The sequence below is a fragment of the Coregonus clupeaformis genome, unplaced genomic scaffold (assembly GCF_020615455.1).
Source record: "Coregonus clupeaformis isolate EN_2021a unplaced genomic scaffold, ASM2061545v1 scaf0489, whole genome shotgun sequence".
Classification (NCBI taxonomy): domain Eukaryota; kingdom Metazoa; phylum Chordata; class Actinopteri; order Salmoniformes; family Salmonidae; genus Coregonus; species Coregonus clupeaformis.
In genome coordinates this window covers 263995-281771 of record NW_025533944.1, presented here as the reverse complement: position 1 = coordinate 281771, position 17777 = coordinate 263995, and the positions used below count along the sequence as shown (strand labels likewise).

The 17777-nt window shown below is 43.4% G+C and overlaps 1 pseudogene; it reads left to right on the top strand.

The window, feature by feature from the left end:
- The first annotated feature begins 2969 nt into the window (after window positions 1-2969).
- On the top strand, window positions 2970-15250 carry LOC121547116 (annotated as a pseudogene).
- The last annotated feature ends 2527 nt before the right edge of the window (window positions 15251-17777 follow it).

Here is a 17777-nt window from a genome sequence, read left to right as displayed (position 1 = left end):
TCTCCTTAACCTTCCTTGATGAGCTCGATCAGGTCTGTAGAGCTGATGGTGTGACCTATGTCATTGTGTGGGATAATGTCAGGTTCCACCATGCTCATATGGTGCAAGCATGGTTTCAGGCCCATGCACAATTTACCACCCTGTATTTACCCCCATACTCTCCTTTCCTTAACCCGATTGAGGAATTTCTCTCCACATGGAGATGGAAGGTTTATGATAGGCGCCCTCATGAACAAGTCACTCTTCTCCAGGCCATGGATGACGCATGCAATGATGTCACGGCAGACCAGTGTCAGGCCTGGATTCGCCATGCCCGAAGGTTTTTTCCAAGATGTTTGGCTAATGAAAACATCCATTGTGATGTAGATGAGAACCTGTGGCCAAATCCACAAGACAGTTGATGAAAATGTAGAAGTACAGTAATCACTCCTATGTTTTGCTTTTTACAGTACAAGCAAGCAAGTTGAGGAACACCGCATTTGATGTTTTACAGTACTGTATAGTTTTTCATCAATATATTTCAGATTTTGTTCAATGATTCCACTGTGTCTGTAGTATTCTCTCTACTACTGCAGTACTTTTACAGGGATGTATTTACATGTAGTACCATAATGTTTAGAGTTTTGTGTCTAGAGTTTTGAAAAATGACGTCAAGGTTCTGAAATTAGTGCCAAAGTGATTGTAAAAAACTGTAACAGTCTTCCAATAGGGCTATGATCTGGTTCAATTCCCCTTTTTTAACATTATTGTAAGAAAATAAATCTTTAGACATAGCACATTCTTTGTAGCCTGGTCCCAGATCTGTTAGTGCTCTTGCTAAACAGATGGCATGATGGCACATACAGACTGACACTCAGGCTTCAGACTTTTACTGTCTACCTGATTACCTCTTGGCTGTTGCAATCCTCTGTAAATGTGTCTCTTTTTCTCTTGATGTAAACTGTAGTACTGGCAAACCAGTCAAATCAGAAACTGGGATCATTGTTGATCCATTTATGATCAGATGAGAATATTTAAATCCCCCATGTCCATGTATGAATCCAAACAATTCTGTATTCTGAATCAATTACTGAATCAATGTGATCTTTCAATATAAAACTCATCATCATGACATTGGAATTGCTCTGTTATTGAATTGATTGACACAATGAATCAGCTATTTCCAGTCATCTATGTAGCAGTATATCCACAGGGGGAGGAAGTGCAGGGAGATGCCTCTGATATACTGGGTGTCAGGTGGAAGGAGATCACAGAGCCAGGAACAGAGAAGAGAGGAAGACTGGGAAGAGAAAGAAGCATTCATTTGGTTCAAACGTCTCTTGTCTGTCTCTAATACACCAGTAGGGGGCATCCTAACCCTAGCTTCCAGAGTTCACAATACTATCCTCCATGTTGGCAGTTGGTTCCAACACTCCACATTCTAACTTCATCTCAACTACATATGGTGTCCATTGACATTCTAAATCTCCAACCCAGTTTGTCTCTGTGTACGAACAGTGTAGCAGCAATAGGTGTGTCAGAAATACGTGCTGGCTCTCTGTCACTCCCAGGCGGGGGTGACGAGGGCCTCAGCCAGCCCCAGTAGGATGTACTGGGGAGCCAGCTGGAAGCAGGCCATGGAGGACACCTGGAGCACCTTCCCTGACAGGGCCTGCTCCGTCAGAGGATAGCCCTTCCTGTGGACCTCAGACAGGCCCGCTACCAGGACAGACTGGGCCGCACACGCATGATCCAGCACTGAGAGAGGAGAGGAGAGGAGGGGAGAGAAACAGAGAGAGAGAGGGAGAGAGAGAGTAATTAACATTGACTGGCTCATTGATGTGGATGGTATTTGTGCATGTGTGTGTGTGTGTGGCTGTGTGTGTGTGAGTGTGTGTGTCTGTCTGTCTGTGTGTGTGTGTGCTTACTGATGACTCTGGCGGGGGAGAAGGGTGTTTTCTCCATGGACAGGTAGCAGGAGGTGACACACTCCATGAGAGGGGCCAGCAGCAGCAGCTGAGGTAGGATGCTGATGACGTTCATGGCACCGATGGGCAGGAGGAAGCTGTTCAGGTGCAGGTTAGAGTTCATGGTCTGAATGTAGTAACCTGATGGAATCTGTGGGAGAGGTCAGGGTAACAACAGATTCTAGGACAACTTTATGGAGCCTAAATAAACATTATAGATTTGCCTGTTTTACTCCCATCATCTGAAAAATAATGTATTTGTACTTTCCACTGAAATTATACAAGGAACTGAAAATGTTCTAAAAATCAATGAATGAATGGAACCATTTTTATGTCTCTGTGTGCAGTTTGAAGGAAGTTTCTAACTAGCGTTAGCACAATTACTAACTAGCGTTAGCGCCATGAAGTCTATAGTACCTGCTAGCATGCCATAGACTTCCAGTCATTGCTCCAACGCTAGTTGACATTGGCTCCCAAAACGACCTCTAACTTCCTTCATACAGGATGCAGAGACATTAAAATGGTATCCATGAGTTCATCTGACTCTGGGAAAGTAGATAAAGGGCTTCACTGCCTAAATCCCGAAGTATCTCTTTAAATTGAGTTTTTAAGTGATTGCAATGATTAATTTTTACATGTACATTTACATTTTAATCATTTAGCAGACGCTCTTATCCAGAGCGACTTTCAATTAATGCAAAATGTGAACCACTATTTTAATAATAATTGTACAAAAGAGTATTTTGTATTTTGAAAATAAAAATACATTGGAGTGTAGTTAAGCCCAGTGTGATTCAAATGACAAAATACTCAGAAGTAGTTAAAATACATATTTCACATAGATGTAACATAAATACTAACCATCTCTGCCTGCTACCCAACACTCTGTCACATTTCCTTATCAAATAAACCACAACCCCTCTACATACAGAGTACACTGTCAAGTAGGAAGCCACTTCCTGTCCTCTGGTGTAGTGTTCCATGAAACACAAAGTAATCTTTGACTCTTCCATTGATTAACCTATGGGAGAGAGCACCAAAATGGCAGCTAATCAGGAACTGTTCTGTTGCTCCATCTGTCTGGATCTACTGAAGGATCCGGTGACTACTGCCTGTGGACACAGCTACTGTATGAGCTGTATTAAAGAAAGCTGGGATCAGGATGATCTGAAAGGTGTCTACACCTGTCCACAGTGCAGACAGACCTTTACCCCAAGGCCTGTTCTGAACAGGAGCACTGTGTTGGCTGAAGTGGTGGAGAAACTGAAGAAGACAGGACTCCAGGCTGCTCCCCCTCCTGCTCTGTGCTATGCTGGACCTGGAGATGTGGCGTGTGATTTCTGCACTGGGACCAGAAAGCAGAAAGCCCTCATGTCCTGTCTGGTGTGTCTGGCCTCTTACTGTGAGACTCACCTCCAATCTCACTATGAATCTCCTGCTTTCAAGAAGCACAAGCTGGTCAAAGCCACCGCACAACTACAGGAGAAGATCTGCTCTCATCATGACAAACTGCTGGAGGTTTACTGTCGTACCGATCAGCAGTGTATCTGTTATCTGTGTACAGTGGATGAACATAGAGGCCATGAGACAGTGTCAGCTGCAGCAGAGAGGACTGAGAAACAGGTAATACCAGAACTACTTGTTGGTGACTGTCTGATAAACAAAGAATTCCAGATACAGTAGGAACTAAGGCTGTTTGAATATGAGATCATTCAAATGAAATCAATCCACGGCAGAACAAATATGAACACAAACCTTGAGTATATTGAGTGTGCTCCAAATGTTTCACCATTTTCTAAAGTCAAACAACATTATCATTCTGAATGCCCTTTTATGAGTCCAAAGTTCAGTCTCAACCCCTTGATACATGTACGCCTACCATAAAAACTATAATCATTCACATAACAACATAATAAAATAATTTCACACAGACAGTTCCTCAACATTTTAATCCCTAACTTCTATGTGCCATATGTCACATTACTATACTATTGATCTAGTGGACAAATGAAGCTTGATAGCTCGTTGAAGAGTGATTCTCCACAGAGGCAGCTGGGGATGAGTCAGCAGAAGGTCCAGCAGAGATTCCAGGAGAGAGAGAAGGAGCTGAAGGAGCTCCAACAGGCTGTAGAGTCTCTCAAGGTGAGTATTGTTGACCAGAGGAGACACACCATTTCACTTCTCTCCTCCAGTCAGAGAGAGAGAGAGGGAGAGAGGCCCCTATCTAATCCCACTGACCCCACTGTTGGAAACAGGACCCCTTTCAGAGAACACACGGCTTAATGTAACTGACGGGATATGAACCCGGGTCTACTGCGGGAGAAACCAACATCTTGGGGGTTCGATCCCCGGGACCACCCATACGTAAAAATGTGTGCACACATGACTGTAAGTCACTTTGGATAAAAGCGTCTGCTAAGTGGCATATTATATATTATTATGTTACACCAAGAGGAGATTCCCTACTGGTCCGACACTGATTTTAAAGTCACAAGTGGGGCTACCTCATCACATAACCATGAGTAACCATGAGTGACTCATGTCCGCTATACATGAATTGAGCTCTCTCTCTCTCACTCTCTCTCAATTCAATTAAATGGGCTTTATTGACATGGGAAACAAATGTTACATTACCAAAGCAGGTTAAATAAATAATAAACAAAAGTGAAATCAATTATAAGAAATTAACAGTAAACGTTACACAAACGTTTCAAAGTAATAGAGACATTTCAAATGTTATAATTCAAGTGCAAACAGAGTGAGTCAGACCGAGTTCTGGAGGTGAAATGGAAATGAATGAGGGAAAGTTAAGTGAGGTAGAAGGTGTGGTGAATAGCTCAGAACCAGAGCCTGGCATCAATGGACATGATAAAGAAGAATCTGGTGCAGTAGGAATTACATTGTTGGAGAAAGTGGATCCATACCTTTTGGCAGATTCATTTGTAGTTTCAGGGTGGGTGGGAAAGGAGTTGGATGCAGTTGAATCAGTGAAGGTAACCTGTAGTGGACTTGTGATATTTGTTTGTGTTTCTTCTGACCAGAGGGAGTGGGCGCTCCGTGTCACGCAACTTGGGTCAAGATCTGTTTCTTGCTTTGCTCTTAGGAACAGGGCACCATTGAAAGGAGTGATTTCTGGGGTAGCATTAAGTGTAGAAGTGGAGCAATTAAGGTTGAAGACTGCTGGTGTTTGTGATTCCCGCTGTTTGGTGCAACGCAGACCCGGTGGTGAGCGTGGTGAAACAGAGGAGTCACTGTCAGTCCTTTTGTGTTTTGAGTCTTTACCCGATAAAGTCATGTTAGGATATATCAGTTATCCTGTTAGAGCTTTTTTGGCGAATCCACTGCACTGATTCAGGTGCAACGTTTATGATCATGTTGCAGCAGTTTGTAGGAGGGAGATTCCAAGATGTGGGAAGTGTGCAGGAGGGCATGGGATAGAGGTTTGTGAAGTTTCGGTGGATAAAGTTGTGTGTGTCAACTGTTGGGATGCCCATGTTGCTGGGGATTGGAAGTGTCTGGTGCGAGAGAGGCAGGTTGAGGTGGCTAGAGTCAGAGTAGTGCAGAAGGTGTCGTATGCTGAGGCAGTGAAGAAAGTAGAGGAGGATGGGTCAAGGGTGAGAGATCCTGAGAGGATCCCTGTGAGTAGTAGATCTGTGCCAGCACAGAGGGATAGGCCAACGAGTGATATATGCTTCAGTAAAGTTAGCTTCTTAGCGTTCATAGCAATGGTTATCAACTGTACCGCAGAAATGGAACGTAAATCACAGAAAAAATATGTTGTGGTGGCAGCTGCAGAGAAGTATTTGGGCATACAAGATTTGACTTCAGAAGAGTTACAGGGTGTGTTGAGTGGTGGTGTCCCGTCCTCCCAGGCCGTTGGCATGGTGCAGGAGCAGATAGGGTCAAAGTAGTGGAATGGGGTAGTGGGTAGTTAATGAGTGTAGGGTTAGTTGGAAGGGTGTTTTTTGTATTATTATAATTTCCCCTTTTCCCATTTTGTATAACAAAGTATAATGGATTCATATTATAGTCCAGTTGGGGGCGGTAATGCAACATATTGGATGCCAACCGCCGTTAAACTCCAAAGAAGAAGAACCGTTATATTATGGCTATGTACAGTGTTGTAACGATGTCTCTGTCTCTCTCATTCATTAACTTTCGCGGTAGTTTGTTGTGTGGGTCTCTGGTTATGAATAGGGTGCTGACAGACAATTGTTGATGGATATTTATAGAGCTCTGATCAGGACGACAATTGATTACTGGTGTACAGTTTATGGAACAGAGGTAAAGACTTGGCTTCAGAAGCTGGACAGAATCCAGTATATAGCTTTAAGGATATGTATTGGTGCATTTAAATCAACATCTGTATGTGCCTTACTGGTGGAGGCAGGAGAGATGCCTTTGGATATACAGCGTAAAAAAATGGTCATTATCTTATTGGGTTGAAAGGCTGTGAGGTTGAGCATCCCACTGCTACTGTTCTAGATGACTGTTGGGAATATACTAGTAGACAAGGCAGTGGTTTTGGTTGGACAGTTGGAAAGCTTGCTGATGAGAGTGGTTTGAGGGAGTTGGAGGTTGGCCCTTCTGTGGTGATAGGGGATGTTCCTCCATGGTTACTCCCAGACCCTGTTGTTGATCTAACCTTGGTAGAGAAAAGGAAAGATTGGTCAGAAGTCAGTGATATAGTGAAACTGGTTGACAATTACATTGTTAGAAGTTTTTATACTTTTTTACTGCTTTTCACAGATTGATCCAAGGACCCAGATAGTGGGCTCACAGGAGCAGGCGTTTACGTTCCTGAATTTGATGTGCAGATATGTAGAAGACAAACAAATGAACTGTCAGTATACTCAGTTGAACTGTTGCCGATAATAGTTGCCCTCCAGTGGGTGGAGGACGTACAACCTGTTAGAATTATAGTATACTCAGATTCTCTGTCTGTATTGAATAGTTTATCATCTGGTAAATCTAATAGGAGTGACCTGCTATTGGAGGTATTAATGTTATTATGGAGAATTGAGAGAATGGGTGTAGTAGTGAGATTCTGCTGGGTCCCAGCACATTCGGGTGTGGAAGGGAATGAAATTGTAGACCAAGAGGTTTGAAACTAGATATAATTTATATTAATGTTCCACTGGGTAGAGATGAGGCAAATGTAAGATCAGAGACATTTTGATAGATGTGTAGCAGAAGAGATGGTACTCTGAGCACAACGGCCGGCATTTAAATGAATAGTTTACAGTTTTACAGAAAGGTTGGTGGACCAAGATTCAAAAGTCAGATTAGGAAGGAAGAGGTGGTGTTTACTTGATTGCGCTTAGGACATTGTACATTGAACTCGTCATTACATCTGGTTGGCAAGCATGTGAATAGTTTGAGTCTGGAGGGTATGTTCGATGAAACGGTGGAAAATGTGTTTTTATATTGTTGTAAATATGTTGAAGAGAGGGAAAGATTGAAGTGTAGGGTCATTGAGGTTGGACGGGGTTGTGGGGGTTTGGAAGGGAATTTGGGGATGGGGGAGGGTCTATTAGAAATTAGTAGGGCTCTTCTTTATTTCCACTGTTTATCGTTTAGAGTTGAGGGGGAGTAGGGGTAGTTTGTTAGGGCGGCGTGATGGCCTCAACCGAGTGGAGAAGAAATGCTGTTACTTCGGGTGCGTTCCGGAGAAAGGTGTGGAGGAAGTTTTGCTCATGGTCGGCGAACAGGTTGGAGCGGAACATCTGCACTCTGCATCCAGAATGAACAAAGCGGTGGTTGTGTTAATGAAAAAGGTTTGTCTTGTTGCGAGTGGGATTTTTGTGAGGGGTGTGTTGGTGCAGATGTCGCCTCTTTCGATAAGAGTTGTGGTTGCTAATCTGCCTCCGTTTATTACTTACGAAAAGACCGCAAGTAGTTGGTTCGTTTTGGTAAATTTGCAAGTGGTTTTCATGTGCTCTCGGCTGGGTGCCAAGCGGAATCCGTTAAACATGTCTCTTTTCGTAGGCAAGTGTTTGTTTCTTAACAAACTTCAAGGTTACACAGGGGAGGGGTGGAACGCAGGGTTTGCTAGCACAGATAGTTTTCGGTGTTTCTAGTGTGGGGATGTAGGGCATAATGCTAGTGCAGACAAGCGCGACCAGCCAGCAGCGGGGGCTAGGACTAGGCTGTACACAATACATTTTTAACGCCTTTTTCTGATAAACTACTTAATTACATCCGCCATGGAGCCCAGTTTCATAATATTACCATTGGTCCCAGATGCTTACCGTAGTTTAGAAATAATAGGGCATGTTTCACCCTGCCAGCTCCTATTAGTTGTATTGAGCTCTGTGGCACCAACTCGCCTAATGAAAGTTCTATTCCCAGTCCATTGTTCTGCGTCACAATGCCAGCTTCACTATTGTTGGTAATGAGACCAGCCCGTATTTACATTGTAGCTTTACCTCAGGTAACCTATTATTAACAAGGTTATGACTACTAGGTGAGCAAACTCACTGTTCACCTGGGTACACCTTGTGGTGACCCACAGTGCTACGTATGGTTGATGCATAGCAATCAAACATTACAAATGTTCTGGTCACAGTTAATCAGATTTTCTTTCACAAAAAGGTGTATAACCTAAACAAAACGCATGTCCCTCCTCTTTTTCAAGATGTGGCCGATTTAAACAGCCAGAATACATTTTTTCAATTAAGAAATAACCTTTTTTATTTTATTTTTCAATTTATTGTTTCTATATTACTGCTGGGTAATTTGATATGGGTCGAAATCTGTAAGTTCGTAGGCATTGAATTGAGCGAATGCTGCGCAGGTTCACTGAGTTGTAAACTAAATGGATAGGTGTAGCTCATTGATTTATAGATCTGACACATTTGCTACCTCAGATAATGAGCCTAGCAAGTGTCGTGAATGAGGTATGTAGTACCCACATAAGGCCACAGGGTGGAGCAAGAGAGCTATTAAGCTATTCATTTTTTTTGCTTTAAATACCCTAAACCTAACAATCAATCAATCAAATGTGTTTATAAAGTCCTTTTTACATCAGCAGATGTCACAAAGTGCTATACAGAAACTCTAACCCCACTTATAACCTATTTTAGCCTTAACTCTAACCCCTAACCCTAATTCTAGGGTAGGGTAGCCTAGAACACGTTTAGAAACTATTTTAGTAATAATTTTATGTTAGTAAATACCATTATAGTACTAAATAGCATTTATTGTTATTTTTTAAATAAAACCTATGTAACCTTTATTAGTAATTTTATTATATGTATTATTGCAAGGCAGAACACTTGATAAACAACACATTTTATTTTATTTTTTTAATGTGGTTTGAACTGGGTGTGACCTAGTAACCTCTATGTGAAAGTCCAGCAATTGGCATGTCATAGGTGAGGCAGGTTTGAGACTGATCTCCAGAATTAATAAGAAAAATAAACTTTATTTCTCAGCTGCCTCACCAATGTCTTTACGTGAATTAATAACATTTAATTGCTAAATGTTTCCAATAGATGGCTGCATAAGACCACAAAGCATCAGTTATAGGCTACAAGCAGAAAATAGCATGCAACCAAAGACTATGTCCTATGATTTTCTATAAAGGTCACTCATTACTTTACAGTTAGCTATATATCTCGTATTAGGCCTGTGTTGCTTTTGGGGGAGCAACAAAATATTAACTCTAGCAGGTATTGAACACCGGCCAAATAATCACTAGTCAGATGCGTTAACCTCAACCCTAGTAAACATGCATTACATAAAAACATTCTTAATATCTGATATTGGGAGTAAACAGTCTCGGAATAGAAAAGACAAAACACTGCATCTTCCAGCCCGCCAATCAATTACGTCATGCACCCTCGTGGTTAGCAAATCTACCTCAACAAACCCCTCTCTTGTGCGAGAAGGCTTATTGATAATCGTTATAGTACAGAGTGCTCGCTGTCGCTGACGGCTCAAGCTTTTGTCGGGGCTTGTTGATTTGGCTACTTGTTCGAGAAGGCAAAGTGGCTCGATGCTGGTTGATGAATTTGACAATGAATGTACTAGAAAAATATGTTTTTGTCAAGAAGAGGTGACTGAATTAATGTTCAGGCTTATTGATAATCGTTATAATAATGAAGTATAATTTAAAAACATGAGCATAAAAACAGGTAATAATAAACATGAATCATCATTATATTACTTCACAGTAATGTGTTTTCAGTCCTTCCTCTTGCGTTAGCAGTGTGGAAAGGGACAGTAAAAAGCTCAGGCAGGAGGAGTTTTCCTGTGAGGGGGAGTGGTGGTGTATCCAGCGAAAGAACTAAACTAATCTTCTGAAATGTCATTCATGGTCTTATGCTGCCATCTATTGGAATTATTAAGCAACTGCAGTAGTAATAAAGTGTATATCCTTACTAAGTGTATATCCTTACTAAAGTAGTAATTACTTAGAGTTGCAGAATATATGGAGGGGGTACCAGGAAGGAGGAGAGTAGAGCAGGGTCAAGTGGTGGTGCGCAGGCCGTGGAGAAAGCGGTGGTGGGGAGGGTTGCAGCTGGGCTACATGAGCTGAGGCTGGTTTCTGTAGTAACAGAGACTCCAGTGGGCAAAAGCTTGGTGGGCTCATCCCAGGAAATATTGCCTGTCATTGGGGAAGAGGCATTGATCAGGAGCGGAGGACAAGATGGTCTCGTTTTCAGACGGCTCATTGGATCCAGAGCTGACAGCCAGTCAGGTTGAGGGCCCAGTATATACGGTGAGAGAACTTTCTAGGTTCCTGATGGAGACTAAAGGGGAAAAAGAAGGTTCTGCTGGAGTCTTATTTGATTGATCCTGGAAGGTTTGTAAGGTCAGTACAACACGTGATGAAGAATGAGGGGTTTAGTGTCCTCTCACCCAGGAAGCGGTATAGGCTGAGAAAATGGGTCATGGGTTCTTAAGGGCATGTCTTCAGAATCTGCTTAAATTGATGTTTTTTTTTCTGGCATGGTGGCTTTATGGGCTTCTCTACTGGTTTCTGATTGTGGTGATTTCCCTCCCACCTCTTATGGAGATTTCACGGTTAGACTTCCTTAACATGAACGGCGGCAGAGACTGGGGGAATATGTCAAACAAAAACATTTAAACGTGATTTTTTTGCAAGAGACACACAGTGATGTGATTAATGAAGTGTATTGGGGGTCTGGTGGAAAGGGGGCGCAGGTGCTGAGCCATGGCACAAATCTTAGTGCAGGGGTAGCAAAAGAGGTGTGTAAGGGTAGGTTGTTAGTGGTTAGAGCCAAAATCAGTAACCTTGTCTTTGTTTTCCAAAATGTGTCTGCACCTAGTACAGGGCTCAGTTCTCTGTTTCACCAGGGCCCAGGCAGGTGTCCTATTGGAAATTCCATGTAAAGCTCTTCCAAGATGTCACTTTTTGCTCAAGCTTCCAAGGCTTTTGGGAGAGGTGGGGAGAGCAGAAGGGGGAGTAACTTCTGTTGTGGGGGAGAGGAGGGAGCCTGATGGGTGGGTAACTTCTGTTGTGGGGAGATGAGGGAGCCTGATGGGTGGGTAACTTCTGTTGTGGGGAGATGAGGGAGCCTGATGGGTGGGAACTTCTGTTGTGGGGAGATGAGGCAGCGGGCTGTGGAGTTGTACTCTGATTTATAGAGGGCATAACTCTGTGATCCTGGTTGTTCTCAGGTTCTGCTCACAGACCTTTCCAAACTCTCTCTGTCACAGAGAATTGACATTTCCCTGGCCTTTCACAAACTCTCAGCTGCCGTCTCTCAGACAGTCTGCCTCTGATTTTTTTTTTAAAGGTCTGGGAAATTATTGGACAGGACGTGTGTTGCGTCAGTGCGTCGGGGTGGGGGAGCTGTCGCTAAGCTGTAGACGGGAGGCTTTGACTCTCCTGCCCAAAAAAGGGGATTTGATCAACATAAAGAACTGGAGGCCTGTGGCATTGCTCTGTGTGGACTATAAGATGGGCGGGTAACTGTATACCAGGACACCTAATCACAGACAATCTGTTCATAATCAGGAGAAAGCCTTTGATAGGTTGGACTATGAATATCTGTTCAATGTGTTGTTTCAGTTGTGGGGAGAATTTTGTGGCCTGTGTTCAAATGCTCTATGCTGGGGCTTCATGTATGGTCAAGGTGTGGGGAGGGCTCAGTAGGCCAGTCTGGGTAGGGAGGGGCATTCACCAGGGACAGTTCCATCGTTCTGACTCAAAGCGGTGCAGAGGCTACTGTACCGTACGGAGGTGGGCTGGAGGGAACCAGCATGTGCTCTGTTGAGGAGGGCTGGTGGTTTGGGATTGGATCAGCAGCTCTTCATTAACATTTAACATTTAAGTCATTTAGCAGACGCTCTTATCTTTTTTTCTTCTTTTTTTTATGGGGGGGTAGAAGGATTACTTTATACTATTCCAGGTATTCCTTAAAGAGGTAGGGTTTCAAGTGTCTCCGGAAGGTGGTCAGTGACTCCGCTGTCCTGGCGTCGTGGGGGAGCTTCCGAGCTTGTTCCACCATTGGGGTGCCAGAGCAGCGAATAGCTATGACTGGGCTGAGCGGGAACTGTGCTTCCGTAGAGGTAGGGGGGCTAGCAGGCCAGAGGTGGATGAACGTAGTGCCCTCGTTTGGGTGTAGGGTCTGATCAGAGCCTGAAGGTAAGAGGTGCTGTTCCCCTCACAGCTCTGTTGGCAAGCACCATGGTCTTGTAGTAGATGTGAGCTTCAACTGGAAGCCAGTGGAGTGAGCGGAGGAGCGGGGTGACATGAGAGAACTTGGGAAGGTTGAACACCAGACGGGCTGCAGCGTTCTGGATAAGTTGCAGGGGTTTAATGGCACAGGCAGGGAGCCCAGCCAACAGCGAGTTGCAGTAATCCAGACGGGAGATGACAAGTGCCTGGATTAGGACCTATGCCGCTTTCTGTGTAAGGTAGGGTCGTACTCTGACTAGCAGACCTGCGGCTGCCGGGGGGTGGAAAACCCCCCAAGAGTCGGCACAGCAGGCGGGACTAACGTCTCTTAGGCTGCTGGAGAGAGTCATGGGGGAGGTCCAGGAGGCTCTGCCTGACCCAGTGAGGAGGGGGCTGGAGCAGCCTGAGGAGGGGCCACCACCGTTTCCACCACTGCAAGTGACAGCAGAGACTGGGGACTGGCAGGAGAGTCCGGAGGACTTACTGACTTTTAACACTCTGAGCCTGGGGGAGTTTGAGGAGGTGGGGGGTAAGGTGCTGTACACCCTCAGTGTCAAGGTTAGACACATCAGGAGCTTAGCGGGAGTGAAGGGGCATCAGTGGCAGGGGGTTGTGGGGGCTGAGAGCATGGCAGGGTATAGGTGGAGGGTGCTCTATAAGCTCCCAGTGCTGGAAAGGTCAGGGGTCCTCCAGTGGAGGTTATTACATGGAGCCCTGGACACCAATAGCTGGTTGGCTCGGGTTGACCTGGGAGTTGGGGAGGGGTGTCCGTTTTCTGCAATGACAGACTGTTCATCATGTTTTTTTCTGTGTTGCCAGGGTAATGCCATTACTGTTGACGCCTTAGGGTTGAGTTTGAGTTGTACAAAATGATCAACAGTGTGGAGATGTTTCAGGAGGTATGGGGGCTCAGGGGGCTGTCTGTACGGCTGGAGAGGAAGGGTTGGATGGACGGTTGGAATGTGGTGCTGGATGGTGTATTGTACTGTGGTGTTGGGTACTGGATAATGTGATTGTATGGAGGTTGTGGTGGCATGCAATGTGTTTTTAGGAGTGGGGGTGTTAGTGTAATGACGATGGCTCATTAAAGTAAGACAAGTCAGTCTCTCTCTCTCTCTCTCTCTCTCTCTCTCTCTCTCTCTCTCTCTCTCTCTCTCTCTCTCTCTCTCTCTCTCTCTCTCTCTCTCTCTCTCTCTCAACAGCGCTCTGCACAGGCAGCAGTGGAGGACAGTGATAAGATATTTACTGAGCTGATCCACTCCATTAAGAGAAGGCGCTCTGAGTTGAAGGAGCTGATCAGAGCCCAAGAGAAGGCTCAAGTGAGTCAAGCTGAAGGACTCCTGGAGCAACTGGAGCAGGAGATAGCTGAGCTGAGGAAGAGAAGCACTGAGCTGGAGCAGCGCTCACATGCAGAGGATCACATCCATTTCCTCCAGGTAACTAAACTGCCTTGATACATGTGATATGAAATTAAAACTCTCAATCATTTGGTTCTGCTCTCTCTCTCTCTCTCTCTCCAGAGTTATCAGTCTCTCTCCGGTACCAGTGTATCTTCAGACTTACCCAGCATCGTTGTCCGTCCTCTTCAGTACTTTGGAGATGTGAGTAAGAGTGTGTCTGAACTGAGAGAGAAACTAGAAGACGTCCTTAAAGGAGAATGGACCAAGATCTCCACTACAGGTGTGTTGAAAATAATAAGAACATCAACTTTAGACCATTGAAAGTTCCCTACTAGTCATATACATGTGGAATATGGTATGATGATAACATTCCCTCTCTCTGTGAATGTGTTTGTGTGTCTGTAGTGAATATAGTGGATGTTGTACTGCCTCCAGAGCCCAAGACCAGAGAACAGTTCTTACAATGTGAGTCTCTTTATTCTGAAGTAACTAACAGTCTCTTTTTACTGACACTCCTAACAATCCCTCTAGAAATATATAGCAATAGTAGATCTAATCAAAGACTGGGTATCTATCTGACTCCTCATATTTCTCTGATTTGATCTCTGCTGTGCTCTAATCAAAGACAGGGTAGATACAGTATCTGACTTAACTTATTGTTCTAACTCCCCTCATTGGTCTCTGCTCTGCTCTTCTCCCAGATTCCTGTCAGCTAGCACTGGACCCAAACACAGCAGGCATACTCCTCTCAATGTCTAAAAGGAAGAGAAAGGTGACACATACAGACCAAGTCCAACTATATCCTGATCATCCAGACAGATTCACAAACTACTTGATGGTTCTGTGTAGAGAGGGTCTGTCTGGACGCTGTTACTGGGAGGTGGAGTGGAGTGGGGTGTGTGTTACAGCTCATATAAAGACATCAGCAGAACAGGGATAGGTGGTTTTTTTGGACTAAATGACAAGTCCTGGTGTTTAGTGTGTTATAGTGGTGGTTATTTGTTCAGACACAATAATGTTAAGACTAAAGTATCAGGCCCTCAGTCCTCCAGAGTAGGAGTGTACCTGGATCACAAGGCAGGTACTCTGTCCTTCTACAGTGTCTCTGATACAATGACCCTCCTCCACAGAGTCCAGACCACATTCACTCAGCCACTCTATCCTGGGTTTTGGCTCACTTTACAAGGTACTGCTGAGCTGGTTAAACTGTAGTAGGGTCCACATAGATACTAGTCATGCTGGTGTAGTCTATAGCTGAGCTGGATAAACTGTAGTAGGGTCCACATAGATACTAGTCATGCTGGTGTAGTCTATAGCTGAGCTGGTTAAACTGGAGTAGGGTCCACATAGATACTAGTCATGCTGGTGGTGATGGTCCCCAGATGTGATGATTCATTCTGCTCTGTTTTATGTACAATCATTTGATTGATTTGATCTTCAGAATATGTTATGAATTACAATTCAATGCATTCAAATTTTTTTTAAGTGCAATGTTTTAATCGTATATATTCACATTAATCATGATGTATGCTGTTAATGTATGTTGGTTGTCATTCAGAACCGTTGAAATGTTTTCTCAATTGGTTCTCTGTCTCAATGTCATTTTCCTCAGTATCATGGAACAGGTAGTGTTACTTACTTGCTAATTGAACTATATGGGCCGGTTTCCCGGACACAGATGAAGCCTAGTTCTAGACTAAAAAGCATGTTCAATGGAGATGTCCGGGAAACCGGCCCTAAATTTGGCATCTTTTATTCTCCCATACTGCTTAGTCAAGCAACATTAAACCTGTCCAGCAGGTGGTGGTGTTAACCCAACAATAAAAACAGCAGATATCTTGACTTGTCACTCAGTATATTAGTAATGTTCAGAATTGTACTTTAATATCATTGGAGATTGATGGTCTTTTTAATCCACTACCCAGAGTCAGGAACAGATGAAGTTAGGTCTGCTACTGTTCAGTTATTAAATATGATTAATGGTGATGGGAAATAAAAAAATACATCTAGTAGTAATTTTCCTTTGCTATTTATTCCAAGGTGTGTCTTTAACTTGTAAATGGATTGTGTTGAAGCTGGCATGTGGTGTGGATGATAGAATAGAGTGAATAGAGGAGAGAAGAGAGGAGGAGAGTAGAACATAATATAGAAGACAGATAAGATAGAGAGAGAATTCATACCCAGGGGAGTTACTGGCTCTGGCCCGAACGACACCCTGTTCCCTACGTAGTGCACTAGGCTACTTCTGACCAGATCTAAAGTAGTGCACTACATAGGGAATAGGGTGGAGATTGGAGATTTGCTCACTGTCATTAGAATGAAGATTTCCATCCAGGAGTTACTGTCTCTGTCCCAAATCTCTCCCTGTTCCCTGCATAGTGCACTAGGCTTCTTCTTACCAGATCTAAAGTAGTCTTCTAGATTTTACATGTTTTCTCCCTGTCATTAGAAAATGGCAATATGGTAATGACTTTAGTGGTTTCCTCCTCCTTTGTTTTTATTGGTTGTGTGTTATGTGTGTTGTTGTGTTAGGTTTCCCCACTCTGTTCCTAATGGAAAACCCATTAACAATGAATCACAAACAAATTATATTCCAGTTGTGTTTAGACAACTTCATGGCTGACATCCCCCAGTTCTGTTAAGACCCATTGAACTGGGTCACATTCTAAATGGTCACTTGTATTGATAGTCCATACTGGGCCTAACTGTGGTTAACCATACTGGAGGGTTTCTTTCTGCACACATATTCCCTCATCTCCAGAACTTTACCTGATGTCCTCTCTCTCTCTCTCTCTCTCTCTCTCTCTCTCTCTCTCTCTCTCTCTCTCTCTCTCTCTCTCTCTCTCTCTCTCTCTCTCTCTCTCTCTCTCTCTCTCTCTCTCTCTCTCTCTCTCTCTCTCTGTCTCTCTCTCTCTCTCCCATCAAACTGTATAGAAAGCAGACAACCTCAATATGGTTTCATTCCTGTAGTTATCAGGACACATCTGGTGTGGAACTATTATCTCCTTTCTAAGTGTGAACTTGTCCACTTCCCTTCATGGTTTTAAAAGGAAATGACTGGTATATGTAAACTCCCTCTACCCCATGCCAACACCAATCCAATGCTTTTACATTTGAGAGGAGTAGTGAAGGAATGATACACTTCAGGAGGAAGGAGAGATTATTGGGACACACCCATGGATTGATGATAGAGAGATGTGAAAGAGGAGAGAGGTAATGGTTTGACTTGACTTATTTATTCCCTCATTAGACTTATTCTGTTTCAATAACATAATTGCATAACACAAAATAAGTACATTTAAGGAAGTATCCATGTATTATAGATTTTATAATCACTTTTGTACTATTTTCACAAGTATGTGGTAAAATCTCACAACTCTTAATACAAAACTCAAAACATATAATCAAAAAGGCTGTTTTTTCAAAAATTTAAGCACATTTTCAATTGACTAAGTACAACATACAAAGGTAGTATCCTTGTATTATATCTTAATATGTGAAATGCTCACTTCCTCCCATAAGTCATTAGTAGTTGATGTAGGGTTTCATCTGTCAAAAGGTAAATCACACCTGGTGACTTATGAGTTATAAATGTTATTACTGTGGAGTCACCATGATCAGTTTACTGTGGTGTGTGTGTGTGTTTGTGTGTGTGTGTGTGTGTGTTAGTCTTTGATTAGTCATCAAGGCTGAGAGGATGTATCTATTTGAAAGGGTGTCCTGGTCTTTGATCAGACCAAATGGTTGTAAAGTCCTCAAGACAATAGAATGGTTGTCAGG